Source organism: Pan troglodytes, chromosome 16 (genome assembly GCF_028858775.2).
Source record: "Pan troglodytes isolate AG18354 chromosome 16, NHGRI_mPanTro3-v2.0_pri, whole genome shotgun sequence".
Taxonomy (NCBI): Eukaryota; Metazoa; Chordata; class Mammalia; order Primates; family Hominidae; genus Pan; species Pan troglodytes.
In genome coordinates, this window is record NC_072414.2 from 87,556,502 (window position 1) to 87,572,826 (window position 16,325).

The 16,325-nt window shown below is 35.7% G+C and overlaps 1 non-coding gene across 1 annotated transcript; it reads left to right on the forward strand.

The window, feature by feature from the left end:
* Positions 1-1,390: 1,390 nt before the first annotated feature.
* On the forward strand, positions 1,391-1,581 carry LOC112205702 (U2 spliceosomal RNA). The gene has a single exon (XR_002939800.1). It is a non-coding gene; the product is annotated as a U2 spliceosomal RNA (small nuclear RNA).
* The last annotated feature ends 14,744 nt before the right edge of the window (positions 1,582-16,325 follow it).

Sequence of the window (16,325 nt, forward strand, 5' to 3'; positions counted from 1 at the left end):
TTAGATTTATTTAATGGATAATTTAATATCTATCTTTCCCACTAGGCTATAACTTGCATAAGGGTAAGACTGTATTTTGTTCATTAGTACACCCAGCATCTTGCACAGAATTAGACATATAATCATATATTTTGTTAAAGAATTAATAAATTAGTAGCTCAGATAATCATAATAACATTTAACCTAAGTGGGAATCAACAAACTTTTTTGTAGAGACCAGATAGATATTAAATATTTCAGGCCCTGTGGTCTTTACAGTCTCTGTGGCAACAATTCATTATGCCATCATAGTGGGAAATGAGCTACAGATAATCTGTAACCAAAAGGGCATGGCTGTGTCCCAGTAAACCGTATTAACAAAAACAGGCTGCAGGCTGAATTTGGTCCAACCAAGGGCTTATTTAGTTTGCTGATCCCTAATCTAGGCTATTGAGTTTTTAAATAACTCCATGTAAAGAACATTACATTGTTCTTTTGGACTCTGCTTCCACCTTTTACAAGGGTTAAAGATTTCTCCAATTCACATTACTAAATAGTACTTTTAGCATCTTCATCTTAATAAGAACTGCATTTAAATTTTAGAGGCTCTCACGGTTTTCTTCTAGAAAAATTAGTGGATGTTCACTTTTATTTTCACCAAATGGCCATACCTGGTTGTTTCCTAAACCAAAGGAAGTCAATAGTGAGGGCCTTGAGGATTTTACCTTCAGAAAACTAAAGTAGTAGCTACCGCCAAATGACACTAAGCTAATGGAAAATAGTTTTTCAGTAACGTTACTGTTCATGAATGACTGCTCCCTCTCATCTCAATGGGTGTGGATTGTATTTCCCCACCACTCCATGGCCAAATGTCTTTCTTTGGCCAATGTGTTCCAGTGCCAGGTTTCATTCCAAGCCAATGCTTTAAGAGATTGTGCCGCTTTTCTCTTGCCCGTGATTGACACCAATGTTCTAGAGATAGATCTATCATCCTTGGGCCCAAGGAGAAGACAACTTGGAGTACAATTGCAGCCTAAAAATAATGACTATGTAATAGAAGTAGGAAATACATGTTTTGTTGTCATAGCCATTGATTTTACGGAGTCAACAGTTACTGTGTCTTACCATAGCCTATACTGACCAATAAACTGAAAATTTCCTGTGTTAGTCCATTTGAGCTATTATAAAGGAATACCTGAGGCTGGGTAATTTATAAAGGAAAGAAGTAATTGGCTCATCGTTCTGCAGGCTGTACAAGCATGGTGCTGGCATCTGCTCAGCTTCTGTAGAGGCCTCAGGGAGCTTTTACTCATGACGGAGGCTAAGTGGGAGCAGACAGTCAGTCACATGGCAAGAAAAGTAGCAAGAGAGAGAGAGGGGAGGTGCCACAAACTTTTAAACAACGAGATCTATCACTTCTTGGCCTTTTGGCTAAGATCAAGTGTAGTATCTGTTTTTATCAGTTTAATATATGATACATCTTCTATCCAAGGACAATCTATTAAATGGATTTTTGGAGCAGAGAGATGGAATAGAAGCTTGCTCCATCCACTCCATGCATCGACCTGGTATTGCAGTACCTCCAGGAACAGTGCACCCCCTCGAGGTATTAAAAAAATAAAATAAAATAAACAGCCAGATCTCAGGTGAACTCAGAGCGAGAACTCACTCATCACCAAGGGGATGATGCAAAGCCATTCATAAGGGATCCATCCCAATGACCAAAACACCTCCCGCCATGTCCTGTCGGTAACACTGGGAATTCCATTTCAACATGGGGTTTGGAAGGGACAAACATCCAAACCATGCTACCTCTCTACTCAAACATAAAACATCATATTTAGAAAAGTCATTATTGTTGTGGCATAACTATATTCTACGTTGATTTGAAAAGGCCCCTAATTATAGCCAGCAATCATATGATGAGATTAAATTGAATTGATGAACAGATTACATAACAAAGGGGACAAAACATGTTTTGTGAAAACACACTTTCAATATTGAACCTAGGCCGGGTGTGGTGGCTCACGTCTGTAATCCCAGCACTTTGGGAAGCTGAGGCAGGAGAATCACTTGAGGTCAGGAGTTCAAAACCAGCCTGGCCAACATGGAGAATCTCTGTCTCTACTAAAAATACAAAACATTAGCCAGGTGTGGTGGTGCACAGCTCTAATCCCAGCTACTCAGGAGGCTGAGGCAGGAGAATCGCTTGAACCCAGGAAGCAGAGGTTGAAGTAAGCCTAGATTGCATCATGGCACTCCAGCTTGGGGACAGAGTGAGACTCTATCTGAAATTAAAAAAAAAAAAAATTGAACCTACATTAAATTATTTTACAATCTCTCATAAAATATAGATTTGCAAGCTTTCCTAACTGACACAATTAATTAACATTTCTATATAGCAAGGAAGGGCTGAATCTGGGTTTTGACTGCCCCTTTAAACAAGGCAACCACCATCGAATTTGCCTCAGCCTTTTCCATTGTCATCATAAGTACAAATGCTCTCCATCAACTTCCCCTGAGCCTCCACTTCTCATCTACCATGCCAGGCTTTGTATCTGCTGGGCACCAGGTCTGTAACCTTAATCAGTGAGACTCTTGAGACAAGTGACTGTGCCTTACTTCTTTTTTCACCCTCAGCCCTGAGCACAGTGCTTGGAATGTAAGACATGTTCGATATATGCTGGCTGTATACATAACTGCAAATGAACTTCTGTAACTAGAAGCTTCCATAGAGTTAAAGACTTAATAATCAGCTAGGCTTCAGATTTACTTTGAAGTGATAAGCATATCAACCCATATAAATATTAATTAAACCCAAACAAATATGGAAGAGAATATGTGTATGAGATCGGGTAAACAGAACAGGGAGGCTGACGAAGTCAAAGGAATACATATATGATATTGGCAAGTTCTGAAACCTGCAGGGTATCTTCCAACACTCAGTTGAACTTCAAAGGTTTTTAAAAAGCAAAAAATTTAAGGATATTTTCATTCCTGATATTTAGTATCATTTAGCATGAGACTCTTGCTCCAAGCCACGAATAGTATGGTTCATCCAAATCTTAGGAAGAGAGAATAAAATTTGATGTCTGTGAGCTCAGAACTTTAATATTAATCACAAAAGCGATATCCTTTTCCCAAACCTGCTGTATTTCATTTCCCCATCCTTCCCTCTCCCCACCCTCCTCCTTGGTCCATTACACTTTATTCTCTTCTTGGGTGTGGGTGGCAGAGGGAGAGGTAATTCATCCTGCGTCTTCAGACTGTGTGCAGAATGTGCCTCCCTTCAAGGTGAACGGCAGTAAGTGAAACTCTTTATTTAAGGGGAGAGAATAGGATCAACCGTAGGCAAAAAAATTATACACACAGATCAGCAGGACTGTGGCCAAAAAGGATCAAGTACAAACAGATCACTTTGATGTAGCATTTGTTTACTTTCCGATATATTTAAGAATAAATACGAAGACATGCACAAGATTCTGGAATTAAAATTGGAAGACTATGGTTGTGGGTTTTTTTTCATTCACAATTTTGTTTCTTTATAAAAATGAAGTGATGGAGTTAGTCTAAATTATTCTGTTAAATTAAGCAATATATACGCAGTCATTTTAATCATTTTATTTTCATTGTATACTTGACTTAATTTATTTACCACTATTACCACTTGCAGCATTTTATAAAGAGCAGCTTTTGAGTAGATCTCTGCATTCAAGTTCATTCTCTCCAGCGGTCTTACCATATATCTGCATTATGCATAGCTTTGCAACAGGAGAATCACAATATCTTGTAAAAAATATAAACTCAGTGAAAGGAACTTGTCCAGGGTGCCTGTACTTTATTCACAGGTGAATTTCTATTGTCCATTATCATTTATATCTTATATGAACCATTCTGCACTGCTTGCCTCTAATCCCCATGCTTGTTAAGGCGCTTAAGAGGAGAATCAGTTGATTTCAAGGCCTTTTGGAGTTCAAGGGCAAAGTGATTATTTCCTTAAAGGAAAAAAGATCACGGACTCATCACAGTTTCCAAAGTTCAGCTCTTTTTTGTTTCACTAATTAGAAGCCAGACCAAATGCATATCTGGAAGCTTTTATACAAGCGATCAGCCCTTTGCCCTGGGACCAATTACAGAAAAGTGTCTTTTACACATTACTGTCTGTGACTATCTAGTGTTCATACAAGCTGTCATGTTTCACCATGAGTCATGTTAAAACCATATAATCACATAGTTGAAGAGCTAATGATATGTTTGCTCTTCTCAGTTTAATTTACAAACATAACTGCACTCATATGCCTATGGCTTATCTGTAGCTTAAACAGGAATTCATGTAAATATATACATAGATGTAGACATGTTAAAAGGCATTATTTAATCGGTAAATGAGATCATGCTCTTCTGTCTGAAAACTGTAAGCTTCTATGTCTAATTCCTTCCATAGCAATATTTTTTTCTTGCAAAATGAAAGCAAAAGTTGTATGTATTTATAGAGAGATTTATTTGGATATCAACTTGAAACGTGTACTCTTTTCCTACACATTTTAGAGAGCTATTAATAACACTGGTTTTATATATATATATCATATATATATGTGTGTATATATATATATAAACCTTTTCAACTGTATTAGTCTGGGTTCTCCAGAGATTTACTACAAGAAATGGATTCTAACGGGAGCAGTGGCTCACGCCTGTAATCCCAGCACTTTGGGAGGCAGAGGTGGATGGATCACGAGGTCAGGAAATGGAGACAATCCTGGCTAACAGGGTGAAACCCAGTCTCTACTAAAAAATACAAAAAAAAAACTAGCCGGGGGCGGTGGCGGGCGTCTGTAGTCGCAGCTACTCTGGAGGCTGAGGCAGGAGAATGGCGGGAACCCGGGAGGCGGAGCTTGCAATGAGCCGAGATCACGCCACTGCACTCCAGCCTGGGAGACACTTGGTCTCAAAAAAAAAAGAAAAGAAAAGAAAAGAAAAAAGAAATGGATTCACATAATTATGGAAGCTAAGAAGTTCAAGAGTGGCAACCAATAGGCTGCAAACTCAGGAGAGCTGGTGGTACAAGTTCCAGTCCAAGTCTGAGGCCAAAGTTGGAAGGACTGATGTTCCAACTAAAGACATAGAGAAAGAATTCTTTTCTCACTCAGCATTTTATCCTATTCAGGCCTTCAAAGGATTGGATGAGGCTCACCCACATAGGAGAGGCCAGTCTGCTTTATTCAGTCTACTCATTCAAACACTCTCATAGATATATCCTAAAATAATGTTTAACCAAGGGTCCAGGTACCCCATGTCCCAGTCAAGTTGACAAAATTAACCATCACACCACTACTACTATGCTGATCAGAGTCTTCACATTTATCACATTCTGGTGGTCCAATAATGTCTAATATAAGTAAGTCATCTTTTAAAAGGGCTTAGATCTTGTTAGAGCTTTGAATATTTGAGCCAAATAAAATAACTTGCCCTTAAGAACAAGGCAAAGATACCATCTTCACACAGTAGATTCTGTGGAATGAACATAGCTCTTTTACAAAGATGTCACTTTGAAATCTATAAAGGATTTATATTAAATGCCACCTGCATTTATCAACAATTCTACATTTTATTACTATCATAGAAACAGAGAATGAAACAGTAGTTACAAGAGACTGGGGAGGGTATGGGGAATAGAGGATGGGGAGAGGCTGGTCAACAGAGAGAAAGCTATATTCAGCTAGAAGGAATAAATTCTGGTATAATTCTGGTATTCTATTGCACAGTAGGGTGACTATGGTTGGCAATAAAATATAGTATAATAGAAAATAGGTTATAAGAGGCTTTTGAATGTTCTCACTGCAAGGGAATGGTAAATGCATGGGGTGATGGATTCACTAATTACCTTGTCTTAGTCCATTTTTGTTGCTATAAAGGAATAGCTGAGGCTGGGTAATTTACAAAGAGGTTTATTGGGCTCATGGTTCTGCACAAGAAGGATGGCACCAATATCTACTTTTGATGAGGGCTCAGGAAGCTTCCACTCACGGTAGAAGGTGAAGGGGAGGCTGCCAAATGGAGAGAGAGAGAGAGAGAGAGGGAGAGAGAGAAGGTGCCAGGCTCTTTTCAACAACTAGTTCTCAAGGGAACAAGAGTGAGAACTCACTCCTTTAAGAATGGCACCAAGCCATTCATGAGGAATCTGTCCCATGACTCAAACACCTTCCACCAGGCCCTACCTCCAACACTGGGGATCAAATTTTAACATGAGACTTAGTAGGAACAAACAAACCCTTTCCAAACTACAGCATACCCCGAGTGGATTATTACATAACATAGATATGTATCGAAACATCAAACTGTATTCCATATATATGTGTTATTGCAATGTAGCAATTTTAAAAATAAGAAATTTTTAATTTCATTTTTTAGAAAAAGCCACCTAATTGTGACATTACAGGTGACTGTTCTCATTGAGTATTATTAATGATTAAGCGGGGAGAAACGATACTCACCAAACAGTTTTCTGTCTCCTCCACTAGAGAGGAGACACATTACAGTTGATGAAGAAAAAAAGCCTCTTCTATCAATTATGGTGGCTAGAAATTGGTTAATCTTTAAAGAGAAGAAAAAAATCTTTAATCAATGGCACACAAGTAAAAGCCATATCTTCCTAAAAGTGTCAAACAAGCATTCCAGGTCTTGGTCATTGTAGTATATGTCTCTGTCCATGCAACTTTAAGGCAATCCACCTTACAAGAGTTTGGCTAGAGTTACTAAAATTTTCTTACTTCGATACTGCTATGTCCATGTTTGTAAAATTAAATATTACTTATAAGGATCACATTCTGGCTTTTATTTCATATAGGCAGTTCCATATTCAGGGTCTGCTATTGTTTTAAACAATAAAATGTCTAATTAAGTAAATCATAGTTTATGGTGCTAATTGCTAGGGAATGCCAGATGAAATGAAAGGTGGTTAATTCTAAGTAGAGGGGACTAGGAAGGCTTCTGTGAGACTGTATTTGATCTGGGCCTCTAAGAATGAAGAGTTTTGTTTGACTGTGGAAAAATACACATAACATAAAAAATTCCATTTCACCACATTAATTACACAGATATGATTTTTTAACAGAGTAAAGCTTTGAAGTCCAGGAATAGAGCACCTGCACACCATAACAGAAAATTTTGAAAGCACATGAATATTATTTGTGAATGGCTGGGTGTGGAAAGTTTGGAAAATATTAGGTGACATAGGTAGTTTGATTTTCAAACTAACAATTTTGGAATTTATTTTGCAGACCATGAGGAAACAAATGGCATTTTTGTAGGATTTGAAAACATGAAACTAGGAGAGGGCAGTCATCTTCTGTATTAGGGAAATTTAGGTGGAATTGGAGATACATGAAAGCCAAGAAGACAAGTTATTTAATAATATTGCAAATGGCCAGATGAGTAAAGTGGAAAAAAAAGGCAATAGACATGATGAATATAATGGCAATACCCATGGCACATTAGAGAAGGCTGTTAAGGAAGGAAGGCCTGAGTAAACAAGATTTCAAAATATTACAGAATTTAGAATGTTGCAAACTGAATCAAAACTGAAACATCAAGGAAACCTAGACAAAAGGTAGTTGCAAGAATAAAAGAGTTTCAAGAGAATTATGGCAGTCGATAATATCAAATTCTTAAGAGATTTCAAGTGGGCTGAGAGGCCTCACCGTCATTTTATACAACAAAAACAAAAACATTGCTTCATTGAGTATTATGACATTCGGCTGGGCCAGAAGCTTCCCAAATCTAAGGTTTTGAACTTTGAAAATGGGAAGAATGATACTATTTAGAAGTCCAGAGGTAGGTCTAATTTAATAAAAGTCAAAGTAAGATAAGATATTGCAGTCAGCTCCAAAATTACAGGGTTAGTCAACATGGAAAAATGTATGTCACGCTTTACAAATTCTTTCAAATGACCCATGAATTCAGCATTAAGATAAACTAAATAGACAATATTGGATACCGAATACAGAATCTGGTAACAAATATCAAAGCTAAGTTGTTTTAAAATCACCACTCAAATCATGACAGTCTCTGAATCATAGATGTGGAAATAAGACATTGACTCAGAAATCAATTACATAAGATATTAAAAAATATTTTGGGGAATTAGGGCAATGACAGAAAACAATACCAAAAAAAGTGGAAACCAATAGCAAATACCATATAAAATCTTATCAAGAATGACAAACAATAATAAAAATTAAGTAAACAGGATCCCAAAAAGATTTCCTAATTTAATGTATGCATATTATAACTGAATTTAATATTTCTTGTTATTCATTTGCTGCCTAAATGTAAATTAATTTATGAATTGATTTATAAGCCAAAATAAAGGCACAGATTGCTTTAATATATACAAAACAGATGCTCCGAATATCCCTATATGCAGATTTCATGTATACATGGTAAAGCTTGAGTTGCAAATACCCACTTAAGAACGCCTATTCATAATTTAGGGAATAAGTTCCACTTAAAACCATAATTCTGCCTCTGTGAAATAAACAGGAACATAGTCAACATTGGACATTGTGAGAAAACTGCCAAGATTTAATAAGTGTTAACTCATCATGCTGCTGTTTTAGCAAATTTACCAGTAGGGAATAATCCTGGGAGAAGTGCATGGGGAAGCTGTATCTGAAACTGATAAATTGGTTATGTTCCTTTTTTCCCTCGCAGTGGACCTCAGGGAAGCCCGGTGACATCTCCACAGAATGACCATATCCCCCAACAATCACCTCCACTAAAACTTTAAAATCCCTGCTGAAACCACCCAATCCTGCCAAATTAGTGCCTTAGGTGGTCCCACTATACTTTTTAGATGCCTTAGAATTTTCTTTAGCCTGATAACTGAAGAATAATGAAGGACAACTCCTTATTTCAAATGGAGTCACCAGGATGATCAAGCGGCTGTGCCTTCTCTAATCTCTTAATCCTTCTCCCAAGGTAGCTTATTCATTACATGAGACAACCCATTTTTGGCTATCCTTGGCACATGAAGGAACTACCCAGAGGAGGGAGTAAAGGGGAGGGTGGGGAAGCCAAAAGCCCTTTCCCTAAAAGAATCCATAAACACAGAATAGAAAGAGTTGAAATGGCCCTGAAATGAATATGGCGTAGATGAGATAAACTGACAAGAAGAGGATGTTGGCAGCTTGGATCAGAGGGTTCAGGAAGATATGAATTATTTCAAGAAGTGAAAGTGAGTCAAATATGAATGAATGACTGCCTCAGGAGGACAAAGAGAAAGAAGAATCTTGGAATTAAAGGATGCAAACATAATCTTCAGAACAAATTCAAGATAAAGTTGATTCCTTTACAAATGCTATTTCTTTTTCTTTTTTCTTTTCTTTTTTTTTCTTTTTTTTTTTTTTTTTTACTTCTTTTAGAATTAGCAATTTTGAAACAGAAAATGAGGTGCAACTTTAGGTCTCACACCTTATACTCTCAGAGCTCCTCTCTATGCCAAGGTCCAGGGCCATGTGTAGACTATCATCTTTGCATTCTGGCCATAGCTCACTGGAGTGCAGATGACCAACTGGCTGAATCTAGACCAATAAAATTTTCCTCTTAGAAGTATGGAAATAGGACACAGAGCTGCTGGTAAGTTTCTGTTAATGAATTGGATTGGGAAGTGATGTATGTAAAACAGTAAAACAGATGCATGGTGGTACTGATTACCCATTTGCTTGTCTAAGCTGAGAAACTATTCTACAAAAAAGGATGAGAAAAATGAAGCAGTTGGGAAGGAAACAATGGCGAAACTTCTGAGGCTCACAGAAACAGTATGTTTATCTTGGTTTCTGGCTTTCCAATCCCCACTTCCATGGAAATGAAATATGGTTTTACATCTAACCCTAGATGTTATGAGATCTAAAAAAATAATCCCCTTTACTTTGTATATATTGGTTTAAATGGTCTTTCTTCCTTATAACCAAACAATTCCCAAAATATAGATGTTAAATAATTTTGAAAGTTGCAGCATACATTTATTAAGTATACAGTATTTCAGTACAAAATATATATCCACTACACAATATTGCAAATTTGTTTTGGGGTTAAATAGGTTATTCTGAGATGTGCTCACCACCAGTTATGCCACTCTCTAAAATAGTGAGCAGGAGCCAAATCATGAAGAATACTAAATGTCATTCCTTAGAATATTTGAAAACCATTTGTAAGAGAGAATTATTTAAAACAAATCTTTTCTCTCTTGGGCATAAACATTTTCCTGCAATTAATTCCAAGTCCACATTTTCCATATGAATTTCAGAAAAGAAATAGCCCCAAATACACCCATTTCTAAAAATGAGAACGATTATATTATTGATACTTTTTTTAAAAAAGGTACTGACTTTCCCAAAGGCCGGTTCAGATGCTTAGGGTGACACAAGACTCTTTTGTGTAACAGCCCCAAAACTGAACATGATTCATGTTTGAGTAAAGAAATATAAAATTATCAAAGCAATTAATTAAAGGCTGTCAGAATCAGAAGGTTTAAATAAATGTAAATTTCTAATTGGTAAAGAAAGTTTCTTCTTTTGAAAGGGAAATACTAAAGGCAGTAGAGTTATCTCATAATCAGTAGATATTAGTGTTGGATAAATATTAGTGTCTAGACTTCGGGTTACAGTGCACTAGTTAATTTGCTCCAAATTTCTTGCTGAAGACAACTAGAAAAGTTGGGTAAAATATAAAAATCTATTCATTGGCGAAAACAATAGATACACAGAAAAATCTTTTTCTATATAAGAAAGAAAAGACAGATTTCCTTTTAAGAAACAACAATAAGATATACATCTAACTTCTCAATAGAAACATAGGAGGCCGAGGACAAAGGAATATATTTTTGAAAGGTTGAAAAGAAGTAACTTCCAACTTAGAACTTTATATCCACTAAAAACTGTCCTTTCAAAATAAAAGAGAAGTATAGCAATTTTTAGAAAAATATTAAGAGGGTTTACTATCAGCGTGCTTGCACAAAAGAGGGTGCTAAAAGGTGTGTTTGGACAGAAGAAAACTAATGTAGAATCAAAGATCAGAGATCCAGAAAACAATGAAAAGCACAGATAGATAAATATTAATATCAACTGTAAGAAAAATGATAATAATGTCTTATTGTATTTTTATATTTAGAATTAAAATAAATTTCAAGAAATCATACTAATATGATTTTTTTTTTTTTTTTTAACATTCCGAGGCTCACTCTGTAACCCAGGCTGGAGTGCAGCACAGAGTCATGGCTCAAACTTCTGGACTCAAGTGGTCCTCCCACCTTAGCCTCCCATGTAGATAGTACTACAAGCATGCACTACTATGTCCAGCAAATTAAAACAAAATAGTAGAGATGGGGTTCTCACTATGTTGCCCAGGATACTCTTGATCCTCCTGCCTTGGCCTCCCAAAGGACTGAGATTATAGGCTTAACTATCTTGCTTTGACTAAAAAGAGAGTCAGAGTACCAACTAGTACATCTTTGCTAATCTAAAAAACACATTCTCTTATCTCTAGGCTAACCACTAATAAAATAGTGAAAGGAAAAATCACTTTCAACATGGTAGGGGAGAAATTAGAATACAAAAATACTTTATAAGATGAAATATATACAGAGAGAAAAAGAAAGAGCATCAGGAAAAAATAGAACACACTTAGCAAAGCGATATGTTTAAGTAAAATTCTACCAGCAGTTATATAAAATATAAATGCACAAAGTGCTCCAAATTTAAAAACTGTTTCTGTCAGTATTAAAAAATCTCAACTAAATGCTGTAAGTAACATATCCATATTCTATCAAATATTAATAAGTTGAAAATAAGAATGGAGAAAGATATACCATGAAAATACTAACCATAAAGCGGAAAAAATACTCGTTTACCTATATTAATAGAAGGCATTGCACTTTAAGGCAAGAAAATTCAAGCAGCATAATAATAATAATAGGTTCAATTTATCAAGAATTCAAACTAGAACACATCAAATAACAAAGCCTAAAATATATAGAAAAGATGTGAACAAAATTTGAAGAATAAAAGACAAATCCACAATTCTAGTGGAAGATTTTAAAATACAAATGTCAGTAACTAAAATCAACCAAAATCAAAAAATAATAAGCGAACTAAAAAATTATTATGGATGTAAAAAATTTTGATAACAACATCCACAAAACTGACCTCATGGAATTTTGTAGAGCCAATTCTGTGCATCCAATACCTTCAGAATACATATTTTTGAGTACATATGAAACATTTCTGAAAACCATAGGGATGATAAAAACAAATTTCAAATAATTAAAATCATGCAAAGAATATAATTTGACTGCAATACAATTTTTCTAGAAATCAATAAGAAAAAAGGAACTAGAAAACATACTTTGGAAAATTTAAAATAATTATTTATAACTAACCCACAGGTCAGAGAAGAAATACCATAGAAATTAGAAAATATTTTCAATTGAAAGAAAAATTTTAAATATTGTATACTGAACGTGCAATGAAAGCTACTACCTAGTGTGATAGCTGTAACCCAGAATACATATATTAGAAAAGAAAGAAGCTAGAATTCAATCATCTCAAAAATTTAGGGAAAATAAACCTGGCAAATTAAGCCCAAAGAAAGAAAAAGGATGAGAATAATGTTCAAAAGTTATCAGGTTAGGTAAAACTAATGTAAAATGGAGAAGACCAACAAAGCCAAAGTATGTTATTTGGACACACTAAAAAAAAAAATTGAAAGACTTAGAGTAAGACTAACGAAAATGAAAGAGAGAAGTGAGAGTATGTAAAAATGATCAGTGTCAGAAAGGAAAAGAGAGACATTACTACAGATGTTTTACACTTTTAAAAGAACACAGGAAATAGTATGAACATTTATTCTAATAATCTCTAAAATTTAAATTACGCAAATAATTTTTTAAATAACTAAATGGACACAAGAAGAAATAAAAAAACCTAATCCATAAATAAATGACATCTCACAAAAAAGAAAAGGAAAGATGAAGGAAAGAGAAGAAGGGGTGGGTAGGAGAGGGGAGGGCAGAATAAATGTGAAGATCCAGATAGCTTTACTGTTGATTTTAGGGAAGAAATTATGCCAATTCTACTTATGCTGTTACACAGAAGAGTGAAAGAGGAACTTATTCTCCAACTCATTTTCTTGAGGACAGCATAGGTCTTGTACCAAAATTTGATTAAAAGAACATAAAATTACAGTACCTAAATGTAAAAATTTTAGAAAACTATAGTAAAATAGGAACATGATGGTCCACAGTAACTAATTTGGGCTCAATTTAGTTATTCAAAGTAGCTTTAATATTTAAAAGAAATCATTGTGTTCCAGGAACAGAAAATCAAACCCTGCATGTCCTCACTCATATTTGGTAGTTGAACCATGAGAACACATGGACACAGAGAGGGGAACATCACATATGGGGGCCTATTGGGGGGTAGGGAGAAAGGGGAGGGAGAGCATTAGGACGAATATCTAATGCATGCGGGGCTTAAAACCTAGATGACAACAAACACACCACCTTGGCACACGTATACCTATGTAACAAACCTGCACATTCAGCACCTGTATCCCAGAACTTAAAGTAAAATTAAAAAAAAAAATCATTGTGTTCACAACATTAATCAAATAAAAGAGAAAAACTGTAGGCATATTTCATCAAATGCAGAAACAACATCTAGAAACTACTGAAATATGTATCAATAGTAAAATAGATAAAATCATCGTGGTTTATTAATAGGTTGAAATATTACTCATCAACCCAAAATAAACTAATTGGAGTTACACATACACAAGGAATAAGTCAGACAAAGATAATTCTGATTGAAAGAAGCCAGGTAAAAAAAAATGCTATTTATTTCCATTTATAAAAAGTGAAAAAAATAATTAAACCACAGTGTTTAGGATACTTGCTTAGATGGTAAAGCTTTAAAGACGAACAAAACTATGATTATATAATCATACAGATAATGACTACTTTGGGAAAGAGCAACAGGAATAGAAATTCAGAAGGGACAGCTTCTGGGATGTTGACCATGTTCTATTTCTGGACATGGGTGGTAACTTTTTAGTTGTTCATTTTTTGATAGCCGTAGAGCTGCATACCTATGTTTGGTATAATTTTCTGCGCAATTTTCATCTATATTTTATTTTTAAAAGTCTTTGCCAACTGTATTCCCCTCACAAAACAGAGATATAGATTATAGTATCAAATGTGCATATTGCAAATGTGAAAAACTGACATTTAAAGCATTCTAGTAATTCATGTTCACTAATGCAAAACAGCACTTTGTGATCATCATTTATGATTTGCTTACATCCCAAGTAAGTGCTAAATCACTTGAGAGATGTGTAAAAAGTTAAACCTATATCCAATAGGAAGCCAAATTCTTATTTAAGATCGTGTTGCTATTCTGGACATTTGATAGTTTAGGAAACAATTACCTCAGTCATTGAAAATGTACCAAAAAATTTTGCTCGTGCTACAACTTTGAGACTCTATGCTTGAAGCATGGAACAGATAAAGGCATAGCAGATAATCTACAGTTAAATTATACTTGGGTGTATTAATTTAATTGTTAAAACAACAAAAAGAAAATCATACGCAATCCATACAACTCTTAATCAATTTGGATGTGCAAATACTTTATGAAGCACTCCATTCACGAGTTACATTGACACTTCAGATCTATCAAAACTAACATGCTTCTCAAAGGCGGAACACGTGCATTAGTTTTCTTTTCTTTTCTGTTTTTTTAATTTTAATTTTTATTTATTTATTTATTTATTTTGAGACAGAGTCTCGCTCTATCGCCCAGGCTGGAGTGCAGTGGTGCAATCTCAGCTCACTGCAGCCTCCACCTCCTGGGTTCAAGTGATTCTCCTGCCTCAGCCTCCTAAGCAGCTGGGATTACAGGCATGTGCCACCATGCCCAGCTAATTTTTGTATTTTTAGTAGAGACAGGGTTTCACCATGTTGGCCAGGCTGGTCCCAAACTCCTGACCTCAAGTGACTGCCTGCCTCGGCCTCCCAAAGTGCTGGGATTACAGGCACGAGTCACCACGCCCAGCCCATTACATTCCTTTTATTACTTCTAAAACATCACTCCTAGATACATGTTAACTTGATGTACACTTGATTTTGAACAAACTAAATCGTAGGCAAAACTAGGGTAAGAATCAATACTTAGGCAATACTGAGAAAAGTCAGGAAAGTCACAGATGAAAAGTGTAGCCTGGAAGAAAAGGCAGGACCATGCTAGGAAAACTCTAGAAAATACGGCTAGAAAATATAGTAGGACTAGAGAAGAGCTGATCAAAAATAGGGCTGATCCTGTCAGCTAGTGGACAGGACCAATACAGAGTTCCACTAGAAATCACACATTTCAGAAATATTTAAGCTATAATTTATTTTGCAAAATTAACTTTAAAGGGGAGTGAGGAGTGAAAGAAAAAAGAAAGAAAAACAAACAAATAATAACATAAAAGAGAGAACTGAGGGAAATCTAAGAAGTGACACGGTTTTAGTGAGGACAACCACAGGAGGCCGATATACTGGGGAACAGAAACAGGTATAAAATTATTTTAACTGAAACTAAACATAAAATCGACTAATTCCACACATGCATAATGATTTCTAACATTTTATGTTTTTAAAAGTTCTCTTCAATTTCACTTCAAAATTTTAGGGGGATGGGAATACTGTTTATTCCCATCCATATAATTATAGGAATAATAATTATAATTAAATGGCATCCATATAATTAAATCAATTCATTTGACCCTCTTTTTTTCACTTTTGTACCAATTCTTTTAGAACCATGAAGACACAGATCTGACCAACTTTGATTAGCCAACAGAACTTTTTTCCCCTTAGTGAATGGAAAGATGGTTTAAAATGGTTCCCTGGCAGGAATAGATCAAATTTTTGAAAATAGCACACGGGAACCATGCAGCAGTACAGGTCAAGCCATGTCATGGCCGGCCCTCCAAGCAATCTGTTCCTTCAGCAGAGAGATTAGGGACGCGCTTGGTCGAGGGGCAGCAGAGGGCACTCCAGGCCAGAACAGGTTAAGTTGTGGTCACTTTATCTCTTGTTGTTGACGCAAAGTCCCGAGGCCATGGCCCAGGGTTTTCCTGCAGAAATGTGTTTACAAGCAGGTCAAGGACTTGTAGACAGATAACCATTAGCAAAACAACTTTTCTATTGACAACAGAGCAAAGAAAGGTGTGTTTGCAGATGAATTATCACTTGCTTCTTAAAGGAAAAAAAAAAAAGAAAGTTCAATGAAATCACTAAATCCCAGCTT